General features: G+C 34.7%; 1 protein-coding gene across 1 annotated transcript in view; it reads right to left on the bottom strand.

The window, feature by feature from the left end:
- The window catches only part of LOC126817812 (inositol hexakisphosphate kinase 1), a 40,472-nt gene extending 23,629 nt beyond the window's left edge, over nt 1-16,843 (bottom strand). Inside the window, exon 1 of the mRNA XM_050544972.1 lies at nt 16,784-16,843. The gene's annotated coding sequence lies outside the window, so the exon portion shown is untranslated. The remainder of the gene's footprint in view (nt 1-16,783) is intronic.
- Nucleotides 16,844-17,939: the final 1,096 nt, after the last annotated feature.

The following is a 17,939-nucleotide window of genomic DNA, read 5'->3' as shown; positions in this document are numbered from 1 at the left end:
ACAAGACAAAGATAGGTTGCCAGGCAACGAAACATGCCCACAGCAACTAAATCATCCGGGCAGTCAACAAGGGTTGTCGCATATTTTTACTTTTTTCGGTAATGAAACCTTTATAATACACTAAAATCTGATTAAGAGCAACAACTCACGAAGTAATTATCAGAAAACTATTAGAATTTGTTTGGTTTTTATAAAGTTCTGCCCCATGCTAACGTTTTGTATGCAAAGCTATTAATATCATGGATTTAACTGTTCAAGTCATAAAAATTCATTGAAAATCAATATACTTGTTCGTCTCAAGATCTTAAACTCTGTGTATCAATCTGAAGTCAATCGGATGATAACTTAAGGGCCATAACTTTGGCAGTAATTATCGGAAATCACTGAAAATCAATAGGCTTCTTCGTCTCATGACCTTAAACACTGTGTATAAATTTAAAGTCAATCGGATATTAACTTTAGCCTCTAGAGCGTCCACAACCAATTGTGGACGCCGGCCGGCCGGACGGACGGGGGCGACGACAATATACGACCACATTTCAATGTGGGCGTATAAAAATGAGATGGTGTCACTAATTGGCAGCCTGACGATTAAGAGCTGTCTGCTGAAGTGACGCCAAAGGTCGCACACGTAGATTGTCCAACCTCTTGCCGTAAGGGAGTGCTTACATGTATGTACATATGTTGATAAACTTAATGGTGAGCAGACATGGAAAAAGTGAGAGACTGAAACGTACAACAGTAGCTGAGATAAAAAACATGGAAAAAGACATGGGCTGAGGATAATCCTAAATTTACTTAAGCATCGATATTTATGATAAATGGACAGCGATTAAAGACAACATCATCTTTTATATATTATATATGCAATGAATTCTCCTCCGGGTTCGCACCTGTTGCTATGTAATGCGACAGAACATCACTGGTTCAAGTCTTCAATGCATTGGTGGAGGGCTGGCATTCTTCACCAAATTCTGCATACTGTGAAATGAACTGAAATGGGGTTTTAATGTCCTACTTTTCTGCACCACCTAATTGTCCTAATGAAGATAAGCAAACATCATGCAGTGTGCAATGAGGGAAATTTATTTCAAATTCCAACTTCAAGAGTTCTTTTACATACACGCAAATTACACCTATGCCCATGGTTTTACATCCCATCCCAATGACTAGCCACTGTCCTTGCCAGAAAATTCTGTAAATTTTATCAGCTAACACAGGGACATAATCCAAGACCTCCGGGTTAACGAACCAGCGTCTAACACACTGAGCCACTGCGGCTCATTTGCACCACAACATATGCCTATTACTTCTTCTGTTTTTACCTCACATACCTATCTTTATTATAATCTTCAATTAAAATATTTATACTACAATCACACTTCCACTTAGCAACTACAGTAATTAATTATTTCTTACATAAACTAATACAATAGATATGTATAGTGTCAGGTCATCTGACTTGACTTAAATGTTTTGTTTCCAAATCAAGGTATAAGGGATATAGGGATGAACTGTTCCAGTATTGAGAATTCGAAGAAAAGGAATCATATCTAGAAACTTAACAAATGATGCACCAATAGTAGTTGGTAAAATTCCTCGAACATTAATTTTACAAACAAGTAAATGGACAACTTAGAGCTGAGTACTTCTATTTATTTCTAAGAAAATGGAACCAATCATCCCCAGTAAACTAGCAAATATGCTGAAGGTCATAGGTGTCAATTCAGAAGCTCATCATTGGAGAATTGAGAATGAAAGTGATAAAGTCTCAGTCACCTTAACATGGGTAAAACAGCCTCAAATCCACCCATCTACCAGTACTGATCTCCAAAGAAGTCAATCATTTAATGAAAGTGGTGAAATAAATGAAGACACAAATCAACTGCGAGTAAGCACAATTTCGGAAACAGTTGATAAACCAACACAGCCATATACATATTCCAGTGGCACTAACCACAAATACCTGTCTGATAAAACAAGCACTGGTAGATCTACTAAACCTATTAAAAAAAATTCTCCTAAGAAAGAATCAGAAACTCAAACAATTAAGAACCAATAAGTTTCACATAGGTTCAAAGTAGCAGCAAATGAAGGTCCTGGAATTGAAGAAATTTGGCAGAAGAAAATAAATCATAGTGGGGCAATTGAGTATCTTATAAAATGGAGAAACAGACCCACATCGGAAAACTCATGGTTGATAGAAAATCGTCTTGATAAAGACTTAAGAGATTACATAAAAACACAAAAGATTCCTGGACCAGTACCAGATATCAAACGTCACAAGACATATCTTCCCCAGCCAGCACCACAGGAAAAACTTAAAGAATATGGTCTTGTTAGCGACTCACCACATCAAGATGGCAAAAGATGTATGATTAATTTCAAATTCTGTGATCGAGAAACTGATATAGTATATTACCAAGTTGAAAGACGGATTTTCCAAACAAGTTGTGTTTTTCAACAAACATATGAATGGGAATGGGAAGAAAAATTACTACGGGATGAGCCTGAATTTCATAAAAATATGCAACCCTTTCTGTTAAGGATTCCTTACTCTAAAAATATGTGGACGCAGAAGATATGAACTTATACGAATGGAGTGTTGTATGATAAAGATGGTACAATTACAGCTTTCTGAAAGTATAATGGTAGCACAGAAACTTCACTTGTCAGTGTTCCGAATGAATTCACAATTTGTATTACAACCATAGTTGTGTACTCCTGCGATATTATTGGACTTGCAGTTTACATTTGATGCGGTTGTCGGTTGACTACGAAAGCTTTATTGTCACTAGCAAATCTTTCAAAGATGTCAACTTCAGAAGAGTGATCCACATGACTGTTTTGTGTCCGCGAAAAGTCAATGGGTAAAGGGACTGTACTTGCAACTAGAATGTCACAGGTTCAAATTTGGACATGCCCAAGAAGAACCTCAGGAATTTGATGATAATTATGTGGAGACGCTGGTGTCTTATGCAAAATTTACCTACTAGCATTCCGTATATACTAGAAAAATATTATATTATTACCATTTACTTAATATCTGGAAATTCACATTATCTCTAAACTGATGCCATCCATGTAAGTACATTAATTACCTCCAAGCCTGACAGTTGTATTTAATTCCTTAATATCGGTAGTGTTCGATCCCTGATATTGAATTCAACCCCTACAATATATGAGCATATTACTCCAGTTTTCTTTCAATTGCACTGACGGCTCATTGTTTTTAGAATTAAATACAAATTACTTTTATTGACATTTAAAGTGGTATGTCACCGTTTTACTAGACACCTCATACATGTTACCGTCATTAGTTAAATATTATTATTAATGGGTAAAAGGCCAACCTTTTAATTTATAGAGAGCCCTTTTTTATGTTCCAACCACCGAATTCATTGCATTTTAGTGTTCATTATCTCCTTAACAACTTTTAAATCTATTGGGCAGCTGTGGTGGCTCAGTGAGTAAGATTCTGGCACGCTGTGCAGGTCTTGGGTCCGCTCTCCCAATGTTGGCCGACAAAGTTCCTCAGGATTTTCCAGCATGGTTTCCCTTTGTCATTATCCCAGTCGGTACAGAAAAGTAGGACTTTAAACCCCATTTAATTTTAAACACATACATTTATATGGGTAACAATTACTGGTTTATTATACTAGCGAGGTTTTTATCAATTTAATTTGCATCTTTCCCCATCTGTATATCAATTTGTTCTTTGATTTTATAGATTAATAACTTAATGTCGCATTTATTTGTAAAGTGCACCTAAATATGTCCATTCTCCACACAAGTCTCGCTATCCAGCATTCTACTGTCGTGGGCTCGCGGACTACACCGGCTGACCTAGAGGTCATTGGTCACGAGATTAACTACATGATGACATCTATCAGAAAAGTTCCTGTCCGGACGTTATAAACACTTAATGAGTTTTAGTCAGTTTTAGGAGAAAAAAATAGTTTAAATTTGCACGTTTCGTGTGTATGTGTATTAGGCCTTACGATCGCGTTATAAAGGTAACCAGATATATGTGTATATATTCCAAAATTAGCACGATGACATGCACAATTCACATTTACTACCCTTTCACCCTGTAATGTTTCGCAAGAGTTCCTTGTATATTTGTAAATACTTTATTATTTTACGATAAGCAAGACCCCCTTTCTATTTTATTATAGTAATAGAAATAAATATATTATCATTTATTTGGTTTCCACTGTATTGTTTATCACTGTCTGTCGATACCTAGAATCTTGGTAACGTAGTCAAATGAGCCGTTAGCAGAGGTTTGTGTGAACTGCAAGGGAAGGCAACTCTGTTGGGGAGATTGAAATATGTGATGTGAATGACAATGATCTACAGGTACAAGTGTTTGTAAAACAGGACAACTTTTCAAGTTCAGGACAGTATAGCATACAATGTACCATGCTTAATTTTTTTATGTAACTTGGTGATAAAACTTACCAATATTCAGCTTTGTCAACAACATTTCAATTTCTCTTTGAAAATAAGCATACGCCAACCCACCCACAGCAACTAAATCGACAAAATTTTCGGCTGCCGCGTTGGTAAATAAAAAACAAAATCTTTGTAATATCCTGGACATATTGACAAGATTCTACCTGACATAATCAAGATCAGAAATTTCACGTACATCAGATGATAACTTTTCCTTGATAGAGCATTCAGTATATTACAAAGTGCACAAGGGCCATAACTCATTTGAACAATTCCTATAAATCTCAAACAAAAAAATGATGACTTTTGTCAAGTCACTAGAGTGTGCATAAAACTCAACAGAACCTCAACAGCATACATTTAGATCGGATATTAAATGTTGACTGTACTCTGTAGAGTACACACAAGAAATTGTGGATAGATCAGGGGCAGGGAAGATGGCAATACAGTAATCAGTATCTGACCACATATCAGTATGGGAATATATTAATGATAAAAATAGCTTAATTCAATTAAATAAAAGTGATCATAATCTTGTATAAAAAAAACCTCAGTTCAGAAACAATTCCTTTACCCTAAAAATAGCCCTTACCTAGAAATCTTACGTGATTAAAGTGAGCAACCAAAAATAGTCTGTCGATTATTGAACAAAACACCATTATTAAATATCACGTTTCTCATGTTAAGAGATGAAGACATTCCTATTTTGGTCTAACAGGATATTTAAAGCAATTACTTCAGACTAAATTAAAATATTGAGATGTTCTACCAGTGCCAACCCATGAAACGGTCAAAATAAGTAACACCACACAGGAGGGGTTTTCATTAAGTAAGATTTGATCAAATGTAGTTAGTATTTTAAGAGATTTTCTCCACATGCACCAATCCGCAGATATGCATAAACATAAAATGCATACATATTAATATTCAAAGAAGTTCAATTGTCTTTTATGGTACTAGCTTTGCTTTTGCCTTTTGGTTACTACAGAGTTGCCAATAATTTTCATTATCAGTATATGAAATGTTATAAAACTCTTGGAGATAAAATCAGCATGTCATTTCTTACATCGTATCAGAAATTAGTGAAACTATACACTAAGTTCATCTCTCCAAAAGTTAGAATCAAATATCAATACCTTGATTAAGTTTGATGATGAGAAATTTCTGCTTAGGCTAAGTAGCGATAAGCAATTTGATTGGTCAAGACTTTGGAACATAGCAACTCTGCTTTTAACTGAGGTAGAATGTTTAAACTTGATGTTCATTTGGTGAATGTCTTGACCAAGTTCAATGATTAACATTTCCTGCTAAAGTTTTAGCAGAGAAGCAATTTCATTGGTTGATGCTTTGGGGATAAGATGACTTTGATTCTAACTGATGGAGAGTGATGAAACTTAGTGTATAGTTTCATAGCCAGGTACTTCAAAACCTTGACTGAGTTTGAACATTTTATGCTTAGACTAAATAGCCTATAGATTGCTCCATACTTTTGAAAAAGATAAATGTGCAATTTATTAATATGTGTTATTTTGGGATTTGGGCAGGGGATATCAGCCTCACTGGTGGCTTGTTTATTACAGCTTGTGTGTTATCTAGAAGCCCATGAGATTTTAATCTGGTACTGTAATCTACAGTCAGGTTGTTGCAATCAACACAATGGATTCCTAATCACTGATGATTGATGGACAAATAGTCGTTATTCATATTGGCATTCAAAAATACAAAAATGATATTATCAACGGTTTGGGTCTATTCTTCATTTGAATATGCACCCAGGTGATACATATGTAATATTTCATACATATGGATGAGCTAGGAGTGGGGGTGTATATAGCTCATTCATGGAGAAGTACCCTGGTGAAGGTGGTCACTGTACATTAAAAGTCCAAGTCGAAATCCATTTCAATATTCCTTTATATACATGTACAGTTAAATATACATAATATATTAGATCATATCAAGGGCTAATAAATGACTTAACCCTATCTTCTATCTCATCTGATTACCTTCTCTTTTTTTTGTTTTTCCCTCTGTCTGTGTAGGGGTCTTTTAAAGAAACTAATTTGCATACAGACAAAAGGACAATCATCTCAACAAATCAGATTAAAATTAAAGATAAAATTAGGGATAAAAATATATTGTAACGAATCAAATGAAAAGTAAAATTAATATATGAATTTCATTGGGTAAACGTTTCATAGTGAAATATAATTTATAGAATCAGTTAATAAGCTTTATATCATAAATAAAGTAAAAACGTTGACAATTGATTGGCACTGATCTGACTGTTGTTAATTCTATAAATCTCTGCTCAAGGTTTATCTTAATAAGCCCAATGGCATCCAGAGATTATAACACAGTGATCAAGACCATTCATGCTTTTAGGCAATTACTTTAAGAGCTTTAAATCAAAATATTAAAATTTAAATCAATGACAGGCAGCCTGATAATATTAAAGTCAGCCATATTGTCTGTATATATGAATATAGAATTAAGAAATAAATTATATAATTATACATTCTTTAAATAAAATTTCGGATACTTAGAGAACACACGTTGACAAACTACATTCCCTGAAAGCTGAACTGTGTTATGTGGTGGAGATGCCAGGTAGAGTAAACAAAATTGTCTACTTTTGATTCCGGTACAGCTAAGCGAGATAAATTGTAAACATATTTGGAAGAAGAAAGGATGGATATCAACTTTATTTTCCCTTCAACAGCGGTAGCAGCAATAAGAAATCTGAATCAACTACCATATGTCTTGGAGTCTGAAACAGGATAGGGGTTCTACAGAAATCAGCTTTAAATGAGGCTTCCCAGAAAATTCATTACCTAGTCCAGAAAAGAAATATCGTTTTTTTGCTAAAACACAAAGGGATAGACAGCGACAGCTAGAATTTTTTGCTAAGAGGGATGCCCAAAAAGTACAGATTTCTGGGGTCTCCAGTAAAAAAAGGATGTGGGTGTTCAAAATGTTCCTGATACTAAAGATGTGGCTGTTGGGAATAACCCTGTGTTAATGGTGACAAGAGAAACAATGTGTCATACTGCCAATAGCCATGATAAAGGTCGTCAAATAAATTTTGACAGTGAGGCAGCGATGAAAGATGTTTCAAGTTCTAGTGCCAAAAGTACCAGCAGTCAAGACCATCAATATGTAGGAATTTGTTCAACAAATCCATCTGAACAAGTGTCCGACAAAGTGCTTAGACAAAGAGTTAAGAACACAAAACAAGAATATCTCATTCCGTGGAAGAATTGTCCAGCAACTTTGAATTTTTGGGTTCTGGAGGAGGAACTAGATTATAGTGCTCAAGAATACATAAATGCAAATTCAAATAGAATACAAGGACTACGTTTACCTGATGAAAACGTTAAGCAGTACAAATTACAAGAACATCATTTTATGCCTTACAGGAATCCTATGTACAGAAATGGGAATTATTATCATGAAAATAGTGATAGATTTATATGTTACTTTGATTAGTCGAAAAAATAAGGATTTTAATTTTATTAATGCTTAAAACATGAGGTCATGTTTTTATTTGAAGTAAGGGGGATATATGACCGATGTCTAGGTCATGTGTTATTTTATTTCTGTTTTAAATTTCAAATCTATATTTTAATATTTATAAATGCTTGGTTAGTCATTAGAATTAGAGGCAGACAGCAATTAACCTGTCAGTCAAATTATGACAGGCAGGCAACTGGTTGATCTGTTAAGTTTCTTCTAACTATTGTTTTAAATGCCTTAAAAGTCTTAATCCTTCAATTATTATATGTTTATGTCAACACTTTCTAAGTAACTAATTTGTATAAAGAGACAAATGTAAGATGATTCATTAGTTGGAGAGACTAGACGGTTTACACTAGTTGGAGGTCCGAATCCGATACATAGGAAATTATAAGTTGTTAAATTATTTGCTCCTGAAATAAAGTGTTGAAGATCCATTGCAAGAATCTGTATTCATTTCAATTTTGGCCATGCGGGACAGAGGTTAAAAATTTGAAATACCTGGTGCACCTGGAAACCTGAAAAAAATTACTGAATTTTAAATGGCGATATCTCAGTGAATTTTTGACCTAGAGAGAGGGGTTCAATTTGGGATTTGTTAGTTTAAGGTCATATACTATAACATATGTTTTTTATAATTTTTTTGAAGGGCGTCAGGTTCCCACCATTGGTCCAGTTGATATGGAATGATGCTAGTATCTAGGGTAAATACAGCTACCTGTAAGCTTCATAATAATCATAATTGGCAAACTGTCATATGAGCTAATGAGCGAACACAAAATAAGCTGATGGAATATATGTACACCCTACAAATCTCTCTAGATAAGCTTACAAAAGTAGGCTAATTAGTACAATAACCTACAAGATGATTGATGTGATATCAAGCTAATAACTACTATTATAAACATCAGGTGATTTGTAAAGTTTATTGTTAAGCTGTAAGTGCATTTTTATTGTTTGTTATCTTAACTGATATCAATGTCACACATTTGTTGTTAATTATTATTAAAGGAAATTTGCACCAATGATCTTGCCATCTTTAAGTAGACCCAAAGGCAAAAGGCTAATATAGCTTGCAAAAGAAACATGTGTTCAGTTCCTTGAAGGCTCTTTTCCTTGTATGACCCGACATAGAAATAGTGATTTTAGTTGTAACTGACATTTTGAGCATCTCTGCCAAACATTTATCATAAAATATCAATATTAAAGATACTTTCCTATGAACAAACTGTGTGATTTGATGATATACATGCATTTGGACTAAAAACATACTAAAACTAATTATCAAAAACTTGCTTCAAATCCCTCTCAAAAATTTGTATTCGTCGGGAGACACCTCAAGCTATATAAATAAATTGTTGTTAGACGCCATGTCAGTCAGTTTGATTCATTGAGGAAGTGTCCATTTTTCAAAATATATTTTTCCTTACTTACTGTCCATTTATCATACATATTGAGGCCTAAGTAAATTCTTAATTATTTTCTGTCAACTACTTTTTCTGCCGTTTACATGTAATTGCAGAGTCTTTTGTACGTTGCCACCCCTCAATAACAACCGCTACCTCAGTCAATCTAGCACACAATAAGCTGGCAGACAACAGTAAGGCTGCCAGTTAGTGATACCCAGACAATTATGCCCAGGGCTTGCCCCATGGGTGTTTTTCGGGTAATCCAGTATTTTTCTAGTAAGATTGGGGATCTATACTTTCCATAAATTTGCCATACTTTTATTGGAAATAACCACCTGATAAATTCTTTCGGAACTGTATCTGAAAAAACCTGAAAAACAACAAATCTGTATCTATAGATGACACTGTCAGTGACAGGCGCCTTCCTTATTTCCATGCTCGCCATTTGTGACAGGTGTCAGAAATAAAAACAATAAACCTTTACTTGGGCTTTCTTTTATAGCCTATTAACTACCACCATATGTTCAATGATTAAGCATTAAGGGTGTTGAATAGTCGAAGATACGCACTAGACCTAACTCTTCAACACCAATCTTAAAGCTACGTTCCCAGAAAAGTATTTATCGGGTGGTTATTTCCAATAAAAGTATGACATTTTTGGTATATATATGGAAAGCAGAAATATCCAATCTTACTAGAAAAATACTGGATTCCCTGAAAAACACTCATGGAGTGTATACAGGACGAAAATGTAAGGGTTTCCCTAATCGATTAGGAGTGTCTGCACGTGTGACGTCAAAGGGTGCACGCAGAGATTGAGCGCTTGATGTACATTTTGATAAAGATTATGAAGAATTAGACGTACAACACTTTTTAAGATCCTGTCCAACCTCGTGGGTTTTCTCCGGGTCCTCCGGTTTCCTCCCACTACTAAAGACCCCTACGCGCAAGTGAATTATTGAAATAAAATTGAACCATGTGTTAGTCCCGAAATGATTTAGTTTGTGTCGAGTGGACGTTAAACCCCATTTCTCTCTCTCTCTCTTTTTAAGATAAAAATCACAGAAAAAAACGCGGGCAGTGGATAATCCGAAAATTTAATTAGGCTTTGATATTTGTAATAAATAGTCAGCGATTAAAGACAACATCGTCTTGTGTATGCAATGAATTCTCCTCCGCCTTCACTTGCGTTGCTAGGTACTGGGATAGGCAAGTCACATGACACAAACATGACCTCTTTTGATCGATTTTTTATAGTCAGGGTATTCCCCGAAAATTGCAATGTTTTGAGAAGGATTTGAAGCAAAATTATGATAAATTAATTAGTTTGAATAAGTTTTTAGTCCAAATATATCATCAAATCACCCAGTTTGTACCTGGGAATGTATCTTTAAGACTTTACATCTTGTTCCATGTGTAAAATGACCCAGAGGACACATAACAGTCCGACCGTTTGTTGTGTAATAATGGAGATACAAGCAGAAAGAAAAAAAAATATTTACAGCAAACAAGGTTTCCCCGATCTAGATCAGTTCACACCGGTCATATCATCTGCACTAATAATCATGACTGCCTTAAGCAACAATTTCACACTGGAACACTGACATCTATCTATATGATGTCCAAAGGAATTCCCACTAAGACGCAATTATCCAGGTCTACCATCTATCGTGACTGAAACATGGTTGAATTTCATTTATTGATGGTCGAAGACTACATTTTGTAATGTATAAAATGATTTTGAGAAGTAAATATTTACTTTTTACATCCGAATTGTTATATTTTAAAACTTGTTGTGGACATATTCAAAGAACTGACCAAAAATGTGTGCATTTTATAGAGTACTCAATACCGTTATGGGAGATTTTTATAAGGAGTTAGCCATTCTTGCTATAACAGTTCAAAAAAAGATGATGAAAGAAGAATATATTGAAAATTTCAGTCAAATTACTTTATTTTGAAAATAGTTATCACCAGTGTAATTTTTGACTAGAAATGGGATTGAATTCCATCTTCACCGATTCTTAGTATGGTCGATCGTTTGATTGACAGGCGTTAACTCCACCTACATAATCTCTGCTATCTTTTGTCTGCTGTCATCATATACAAATTTGTGTTTTACCTTTTTGGATTTTTATAACAATTGGACAAAATGAGTGAGAGGGTAAATTTTCATTCTTACTTGTATTTTGGGCATGCATTAAATCAATTGAATATAGGACATAATATTATAATACAATTATGATAAATCTATAGGTATACACCAGTGGCGTCGTGCCTATTGGGGAAATAAAAATAATTTTATTGATATTATTAAGACAGAAGACCTGTCCGTCTGTATTAGTCATCACACGGTCTCCAGGAATTGTATAATTTGTCATTATCTGTGTTTAGTTTATTGCACTTTAAATAGTTTAGATGCCATTTGTTAAGGTATCACTCAACAGCGGCCTCGCTTCGTAAACTCGATCCGGGTGTATGACGTCAACATAACGGTTAATCTCCGCTTACGACGCCATTTAAAATTAAATCAGTCAACAAAATCCTGTTTAAATCCAAGCTGAATCCAAGCCATCCGTGGGTCTACAGAGTTGATTTTGTGCTTGTTGTGTAAATAAAGATCTAATTTATAATTTCTATGACATCTGAAGCCTAAATAAAGACTTGCAATAATCAGATTTAGCTCTTGCATAATGTATGTTTAAGCTTTCAAAATTGTCCTTTAATATAAGTACCAGAAGATGTAAGTATTTTTTTTGACTATACCAAGCAAATATTTGAGAGCAGTTAAAACAATCAACCATAAAATTGCTATCTGAATATGGTTAATGGTTATTGTGTTGACAATACTCAATACCCATTGCTTTACTGTTAGTATGAGACTGGCTGAAGGAGTGAGAATCATAAGGTTTTGTTTTTTGTGGAGTTTAGATTCAAAAGATTTGGAAAATTGTTAACACACATTCCACCTCTAAAATTAGACAAATACATTGATGAAAATCTGAAATATTCACCTTCCAAACAATGCATCACCCTATAAATTTGCATATTACCGGTAACAAACGTTGTAAACAAAACATTAGACCTACCACCTATCATATGACAAAATGTGTACCATGACTATATAAAACAATACCACCTAATGACCTTGTAGTAAGGTCGGACATTTCGGAAAGTTGAATAAAATAATCTGTGGGAAAACTCCCCCAAAACCTCTGAATCTTCAACCTATAGACCAGAAAAAATAATGACAAAACAAATGAGCCCCTTTACTTTAAATTTTATGAATGCCTTGCCTGTCAACCATCAAAAAAGCCATAAATGTGCTCAGAAAAGAGCCTAATACTATAGTGTCACGATTTGACTCTGCTACATTGTAAGTGCATGGAAATCGAGTTAAAAAGCATTATCAGTTAAGCTTACAAATCTATTTGGTTCACTGTTTTCATAGAACATATTTTATATTAACAACATATTAACGAGAATCATTATTTAATCATTTTGCTTCAATTTTCTTGTCACTGTCTTTATAAACTAATTTTCAACAACCCAAGAGTTTATTATTGGTAAGCAAGTAATAAATATCTTTGATCTGCTGTATTTTTTATTTATGCTAACATTTTTTTCCCTACTAATCAGTATGTCTACTTAGGTCTGTATGTCTTCCATTTTACAAAATTGTCAAGCCCAAGGTCATTTTTTTGTCACTTTGACGCAAGTATTTTAAAGTTTATATCTCTGTCCTCAATTTCATTCAACAACTACACTCGCTTATATAATAGTGATCCCAAACTGGATGGTATTAAACTGTCACATTTTTAAAAAATCATAATCCAAAAATTAGAGAAAATGCCAGATGGCAGTTCTTAATTAACGACAAAAGTTAAAAAATGGATAATGAAAAATGAATACATTGAAAATAGCAAAGTTATAAATGTTTAAAGCTTTGACAAAAAAATAGCCGAGAATTGTCATATTCAAGAAAGGAAATACGGCACATGTGACAGACAATGTCAGGCACAAATTCAGGCTTTGTCAGGCCGCCAGTTGACTCAATGACAGACCTTATGATACAATGCGCACGGGCTAACTATTCAGCCATCCACACCCCCCCCTTTTTTTTATTGTCATTGATATTATTAATACATGTCCAGCACTAATCTGAAAATGTCAGGTACTATTTCATTAGAGCCTGATATTTTGTCAGGTACATCTAAAAATGTTATTTTCAGGCTTGGCCATATTTTATATTCTCCGCTGTCAAGTAACATTGCTTTGATAATAATTGTCAGTCCTTTTATCGTGCACTCTGTGAATGACATTATTCATTTATACCGGAAAATTTCCACTTTGTTCACCTTTCTTGCATTTATTCAGATATGGAGGAGATTGCTTAATCCACTTAATATCTACGCGATCCAGTAATCTAGAGAGTTGATTATGGCTTTTTCATGTGAATGAATGCATGACCAGTTGGACAAGTTGATACACCACTTGGACCAAGACAGAAGACCACTCAGACCAATGTTTTTGAAATAATAAAAGTGTTGTTTTAAAAACTGATCATTGTTTGAAATAATAAAGTGTTATTTTCTTATCTGTGTCTCATCATGCATAAAGCACATCCAAAAAATTCAATTAACAATACATCGACAACCGAGTAGTTATTAATTCTTATCTACTTCCAAAAAGACTTTGTACTGCCTTCTATTGCAAGCTTATCGTGGAATGCATGTCAAAGTTCAGCTTCCGTTTTATCATTAAAATTATCCTTTCAACTGACTCCTGAGTCGCAACTGTTGTGCACCGAGTCTGAAACTTCATCTTTTGTCCCACAATATTAAAACGGCAATGATCAAAGTGCCAAATATTTAAAGCTGGTTAACCAATAATCCTGATGTTTTTGTAGTATATGAAAGAAAGAAATTTTGTCCAAATGTTCTTGAACTGTCTTGGTCGGAGTGGTCTTCTGTCTTGGTCGGAGTGGTCTTCTGTCTTGGTACTAGTGCTCTATTAACAGGTCCAATAGGTCTGTTGGTTGGTCTAAGTAGTCTTTGCCTTTGGACTGTTCTCGGTCACCCAGAACCTCCTAGTCTTCGACGTAAGGAGGATCTGGCACCATTGTCAATATTTGCCGAAAAGTTCCATTGCCCATGCATAACCGGGAGTTTGTTTTTTTATGTGGTTGATTATCCAGTATCTTTGGCCAAGTCAAGTAAGATTCCATAATTCTTGCATTAATATAAACAAACATGGATATGGCACATGAAGAGATAAATTTTACAATAAAAAAAATTAAGAGTGTTGAATAGTGAACAGACAATGCAGTCAAATGGATTTTCTGAAATGGCATTCTTAAAGTAGCTATGTCACTAACTCAATATCATCCAAAATCTTCGACATGGCCTTCTGATATCCAATATTTAAGACAAAATAAACATTTTGCAATTGGTACATGAATCGTGTAGGCTACCATAATGCGTTTCAGCGTTATTTGTAATAAGGGATTCGAAAAACGAAGCTAGGCATATTCCTCAAGTCATGTCAAACGGTGACGCTATATTCTTATCTGGAAAGCATGCCCAATAAATACTATCGGCGTAGACTGGAATAACCAGAAGCTAGAGATTGAAATACGATTGAGAATACTGGCATATGTTTGCCGAACCTAACTGATTAGAAATTACAGTAAACAAGAAACGACTGAATGTAAATCAATTTATATACATTTATATTACATTATTGTATACATTGCGACCATGGGCGTGGATTTAGTGTGGGACGGCGGGGGGACGCGTCCCCCCCTTCCGATTCTCGGGGGGGGGGGGGGGGGGGGCAAATAAGTCTCTGTCCCCCCCCATGATTTTGATCGCCAGGACAGATTTTCAGGTTTCTATCCATTATCCACATGATGGTGAACTTGTTTCTACGTATCTGGAACTGAATTGGGACTTGGAAGAAGAATTGCCATTCTTTAGGCGCCAGTTTTCGGCCAAACCTGAAGTGAGGCAGATGTTCCCTTCTGTCGCAGCTCTTCCCATCTCACACTGCTGAACCCTGCTAGTTCCTGCTCAGCTGAGCGGTCCTTCAGCACTCTGCGCCGTATGAAAACCGACTGAACCACTTGATGACGTGTGCGGTGCATAATGACCCCCTTCATGTCGCCAAGATATTCAAAGAGAACAGTCGTGATCGTAGAACAAACGTCTTTGGACGATTCATTTAACTTCATGAACAATTAATATTTATGCAGCTTTGATGTAGGTAGTCAATTTTTCCATATTGTTGTCATATTACCCCTAGTTACAGCCTTCATCGAAATAACAGTAAACTGTTCGTAATTATTTATTTCGTTTGGTAATAAAATGTTCCAGGTTCCAGGGTTCGTCCGTCCCCCCCAAAAGTTATGACAAATCCACACCCTTGGTTGCGACGCATTTGTGTCAATTTTTAGGTCCCAAATATTAGCGACTTAGCTCCTTTAAATTAATTTCATGGGCGCCAACATTTTGTTTAGGAATAGTTACCTCCCTTAGACTTGGTTTATGATAATAAAAGACCGAATAATCTAGACAATGACCTATTATTCTCAAATGTTGACAATGCATCCAAACTAATATTCGTAGAATATATTTTTGGATGATTAGTGACTATCTATGGACTTAATCTATATTTGAAGTCAGAAAAAAGCCAACGTAAAAGCTTCTTTTTTAAGTATTCTATTTAAATTTGCATCACATTCTGCATGATTGTAGCTCTTACAATGTTTGGACATCTAACATCATTGTGAAAGATAATCTGGGATAGATGATCCTATTTCGACAGTTGACGTTCACATTTTATCCTATAGCATTCAACTGACTTGTTCTGGAGATTTATACCTATCCAATTTCAATATACATACATGGCTTTATAGTTTATTTTTTCATATTTATTGGCCCTATACATGTACTTATGTAGGCCTACAGTTTCATTTTTGCACAAGATGTATAACAGTGTATACATGATGATCATGATGATGTACTTCTAACTTATTCGTTTAGTTATTTCTTAATTTGAGAAGTTTGTTTGAAATTTAATTCAAACAGAATAAAAAGTATTGCAACCGTATTACTTTGTCACAGATATAGACCTAATGCGTTCAGAGTGATCAATTTCATTTGTTTGTGTTTTGTTCATGTGTACTACTTGAGTACAGTAACAGTACAGTCACGGTGTCAAGATCCTTACAAAATACGATAAAATTTAGGTCTCTATCAACATATTTTCAAGAAATCAAAATGGAATCTAGCGAGAACGATTCTTATGAGTTAGTATTTCAACTGTTAATAAAACGTGCACACCTTGAATGAAAAGGCAAATAATATTGAGCAATGGTAATAAAAAAAAAAGTCACTCACCATACGACGATGTTAGTATACTGTCATAAAAACATTATTGAAGAATGTTTTAAAGGGGGGGCTACTCTCGCAAACAATTTTGAAATCAAAAGTAGATAAAGTAAAAGTAGTGTTACAAATTTTGAACACGCCAATGCTGGCGTCTACTAATCACTTCATCTGGTCCATTGTTTATATGTTTATAATGTTTAATACTAATAATAGTTTGGGTTTTTTTTTTTGCAATATTCAGTATACTGGAAAGACATTAGCCTACTGACTGTGTTGTGAATGGCGTTTCTACTTTGATTTTGGATGAGCATAAAGCCAAATAACCTGTAGTTTTTTGTTCCAATAGAATGACTACAGACACACAATTGTCAGTCTTGAAACCAAAGTGAGCAAGAACTTGAATTAAAAAAAATGAGGCATTTATAGTTTATGTGACTTCCATTTTAGGTCCTATCCCTAAATAAAAGTGAATTTCCGTCTATCAGAGTGGATATAGACCATCCTCTCTGCCGATGATAAAAAAATCCAAAAAAAAATCCAAAAAATCTGCATTATGTCATACTCCTCACAGTGTTTCGTTTGATTATACCTCGGGCCATTGCTTCAGGAATATGGCATTATGTAGGCTCATATACAGTTGTAAGTCTTGTGGGTAGTTACTCTACAACACATTAGTAGGCCTATTAGTTGCATTATTAATTAACTAGAAGAGATAGCTAGCTTTAATGGAGCTAAATCGCTATTCTTTGGCACCTAGAAATGGTCACAATTAAGGGCCACAACGCATATAATAATGTAATATGAATGTATATAAAATGATTTACATTCAATCATTTCTGTTTTTACTGTAATTTCTAATCAGTTAGGCCTATGTCTGGCAAAATATACCAAGAGTGAAAACTGAATGGCAGTCTTTGGCAACTGGTTATTCCAGTCTACTCCGGTAGTCTTCCCTTGTGGGATATGTTTGGTCTCGTTCATCCAGTCACTTCATTACAAATGGCGCTCAAAAGCATTCTAGCATGTGATTTGTGTGTCAAGTTTAAAATTTTTATTGTGTCTTAAATATTGGATAACAGAAGCCATCTTTTCACAGTAAGATAACAACATCAATGTTGATTTAAATTGACCAATAAGTCGTATTTACAATGTCAAAGACTGTATG

The sequence above is a fragment of the Patella vulgata genome, chromosome 4, assembly GCF_932274485.2.
Source record: "Patella vulgata chromosome 4, xgPatVulg1.2, whole genome shotgun sequence".
Lineage (NCBI taxonomy): Eukaryota > Metazoa > Mollusca > Gastropoda > Patellidae > Patella > Patella vulgata.
The sequence above is the reverse complement of the archived record's forward strand: the minus strand, read 5'-3'. Positions and strand labels throughout refer to the sequence as shown.